This window comes from Dermacentor andersoni, chromosome 4 (assembly GCF_023375885.2).
Source record: "Dermacentor andersoni chromosome 4, qqDerAnde1_hic_scaffold, whole genome shotgun sequence".
NCBI lineage: Eukaryota > Metazoa > Arthropoda > Arachnida > Ixodida > Ixodidae > Dermacentor > Dermacentor andersoni.
This window is the reverse complement of record NC_092817.1, coordinates 196,060,046-196,063,808: the sequence shown is the minus strand read 5'-3', so window position 1 is coordinate 196,063,808 and position 3,763 is coordinate 196,060,046. Positions and strand designations below refer to the sequence as shown.

Below are 3,763 nucleotides of genomic sequence, written 5' to 3'. Positions count from 1 at the left end.
AACTTCAATGTGGCCTCAATAAACGTCGTGCACGTCTCGCCTGGGACTTGGGCTCTCTGCAGCGGCGTTTGTTCACTCTTTTTCTTTTCGCGACTGAGTCCCCAAAACAGTCTGTTATTTCGGAAACGAACCGATCCCACGTCCTGACGGTGTTCCCGTGGTTGTCAAACCACACAAGTGCCGTGTCCGTTAAGAAAAACACAACGTTGGATAGCTGAGTTACCGCATCCCAATGGTAATACTTGCTCACCCGCTTGTAGTGCGTGAGCCACTCATCCACGTCCTCGCCAGATTTGCCTCCGAATGGACGTACTAGGCTCTATCAGGTACTGACGCTGCCAGGGACCAGCCGCGGCTGATGCAGGTACCGAAGGGGCCGCTGTAACCACGGTAGCGGCTGCAGCTGCAGGAACTGGGACATTCCGGGTTCCGCCTTCCCCGCGAGACATTTCGATCAGTAGCGGCAACGGGGGCAGTCCAGCAAGGCGGCGGCTTCGGCGTAGATCAGGTGGTTGCAAAACCGTGCTGCTTGGTTGAGTACCCAGCACTTCCACCACAAAACTGTTACGATTATAGATGAATTGGGCGAGTCTAGGAAAAAACAGTCCAGCACCAGTTTCGTTCTGCGCTCCGCACCAAAAAGATCCGTCGTCCTCTTCCTCTTCCTTTCGCCTCAACCAAAGCGTTACAATAGCAAAGGCTTTCAAGCAGCGGACGCAGATATCCTCGTCAACAGCGTGTTTACTCTGGCAAATGGTTAGCGACGCGTTCGATGAAAAAGAACCGCAAGAAAATGTTATCTGTGTAAGGATAATTAATTCTTTTGCAGCAAGAACGCACGTCATTCCCAAGGCATAACGAAAACACTAGAGCTTGCAGCTCCAATGTTGCCACTCAAATAAAACCGACAGTGATTCGTAGAAAATTGGCAAACGCGATCATCACGTAATCTAAGGACAGTACATTATTTCGGCGTGTCGTTTAAGTACCCTACAGCAATGAAAACGCGCTGTTTAGGTATTTAGCATAGTAGTTAGGTCCGCCTACTTTCGGGGATGCAGAATCGTCGCTCAATATAGAGGCGCTACAGGTACTTGGTGTCAGATTGCGGAAACATTTCGACTGCTTTAAAGTGTGCTGTGTAGCAGCGGTACAATTCCTTCAATTCTATAGCGTTTGAGAATTTCGAAGGCCATCGACTCCGTAGCAGTTGAAAAGTGCCTCTGGGGCCTTTCGTAGGTTACTTTGTTATGACGAACTTCTAATAAAACGAACAGATTTTCACGCACCTTTAGAGTTCATCATTTGATAGCGTCTAGTTTTGTTTTTCTACCAGATGGCTATAGAACGATCTTAAATCACTTAGTATATTTTTCTGAGAACAGCGCAGCAGCGGTATAACGTGAGTGCTCTGAACATATACGACAGCCTTTCTTAAACCTGGCTTCCCTTTCCTTGAAGAGATCGTTGCTTAGCGTTGTCTTTTGAAATGTGCGTTCTGTGATATGCGAAGCAGCTGAAGGGATCGCTTTTATAAGAAAGCGACACGAACGCTCATATTTTTACGACTGCCTGTATGTTGTTTCGAACGACGCCGCCTTGCCTTGCGCAATGATGATCCGTCTTCTTATCAAGTGGCATTTTGCGTCACAGAAACCTTTGTTGCGCTTTTAAGCATCCGGTCGACGAAGAGAGAGAGAGAGAGAGAGAATAAAATTTTTATTATGTAAATGTAGCTTTGGAGAGGCGTCCTCATTCCATAATGCCTTGCGCTCGGGCCACGTCCTGGGCCCTCGCGATCAGCCGTTGCTGATGCTCGAGGTCGTAGCTGGCCAACGCCCTCTCCCAAAGCTCGTTGGTGGGGTAAGGGTTCGGAGGATTAAATGGTGCCTCTCTGCAACCCCCTACTATGTGCCTGAGGGACCCGGGCTCTGCACAGAAGCGGCGTTGCGGAGAGAATTGTGTGCGTGCTATGAGGTGATTTCTGGTTGCGTGGGGGAATGTATCAACCTGTAGAGCTCGGAGGAATCGCTCCTGCTCTCTAGGCAGTGACTTGTGTGGGGGTGCATATGTTCAGTGGGTTAGCTAGTAGTATTGTGTGATATCTTGGTACGAGACTAGAGGGTGCATGCGCTCGGGTTCAGATTCCTCGGCGTCGGCTCGGTGGGTCAAATCTCAAGCCACGCGGTTGACGACCTCGTTGCCAGGAATGCCGTGATGAGCTTGCGCCCAGATGATAATGACTGACCTCGTTGGCGGCTTTTGATTGATGACCTTGAGCGTAGTGGTATGAATTCTGCCGCTAGCAAAGTTGCGGCACGCCTGTTGGGAGTCGGTCAGTATGACTTCAACCTCTGTTTGGGAGAGCGCGAGGGCTATGGCCGCTTCCTGGGCTTGGAGGGGATTGTTTCGGGTGAGCGAAATGCTGCTCCGATGCTCTTTGTTGACGACTACGGTGGCTGTTGTGGCTGCGCGTCTGGGGTAAGGCCTCGCATCCGTGTAGGCTGTAGACGCAACGAGTGCTTGAACGAGCAAGCGCTCGCTAGTATAACTGACCTAGATAAAGCTACACATTGCGCAGTTTTCGTTACTCTATTTTAAGCAGTGCTACGTCGGCCACGAACGTCGGCGTCGGTGGTTCAGTGGTAGAATACTCGCCTGCCACGCGGGTGGCCCGGGTTCGATTCCCGGCCGACGCACATATTTTTCTTTTTTTTTACATAGCAGCTTTGAATTCTGGGTCTTGAGCAACACCATTGTTAATATTGCTGCTACAGGAATGACATTGATAGGCAATATGTAATTTAATGTGGTCTATGCAAATACGCAATTGATTTTTCTCTACATAATGAGAAAAATATTTTAGACTATTTTTTTCTGTTCCCACGTTTCGGGATGACTTGCAGAAAATGTTTTGCAGTAAGAAAGGTAAAAATGTTGTGAACATATCCCTGAATGTTCAAGGAGTGCAGCCAGATTTGTCTCATGTTTCTACCTCTATTATATCCAAAGTTACAAAAGTTCAAAGTTGTAAATTGAAATGTGAACTTTTTCTTGTTTTGGCTTTCTCAAAATTTCAATATGTTTCAAGTTGCCGAAATATAGTAGTATAGACTAGCTGCACTCCTTGGGTGCCTAGCTATCATACAAAGCAAAAATGATTCAAATCGGATGATTAGGCGAGAAGCTATGCCTCCCGGAAAATTGCTGATTATCGAAAAATAGTGTCGAGAAAAGTGGAAAAAACTAATCACCATCTGAAAAAAGCATTTTATTCTACTGCATGTATGAAATTGGCATAGCCAATGGCTCAAAAGGCTCCAGGGGAATAATCAGGATGGGGCTTTCCTCGCTGACTCCGTTTCGCAGCTGCTTGAAAAGCTGCCGAGGACACTCGCTTTCTCTCTGCACTAGCAATGCGACGACAGTCCTTTTCACTGGCCCTCCGACTACCTTTAGAGGTCTGTTCTAATTGTAACTCTCTCAATATGCTTGAGCTGGCCTCATGGGTGCCAAGGTTGCAGCGCATCACTGCTTCTGCAACTACTGCCTCAACTGCAAACAATGAAGAATTTTTGTCTTTAGGAGCAAGGCTCCAAATCACAGAGTGCAGTGCCTCATTGACATTCTGCGTCTGCCCTCGCTGGTACCGTTGTAGCAGTTTTTTGTCAGCCAGGCGCTCAAAGACTGGACGCAGTGCATTAGTGACCACTTCTGGCAGGTTGTACCTGCTTTTTGGTGATGGCTCATTTTTTGCCATGGC

General features: G+C 48.0%; 1 non-coding gene across 1 annotated transcript; it reads left to right on the top strand.

Annotated features, from left to right (window-relative positions):
• Positions 1-2,628: 2,628 nt before the first annotated feature.
• Positions 2,629-2,699, top strand: TRNAG-GCC (transfer RNA glycine (anticodon GCC)). The gene has a single exon. It is a non-coding gene; the product is annotated as a tRNA-Gly (tRNA).
• Positions 2,700-3,763: the final 1,064 nt, after the last annotated feature.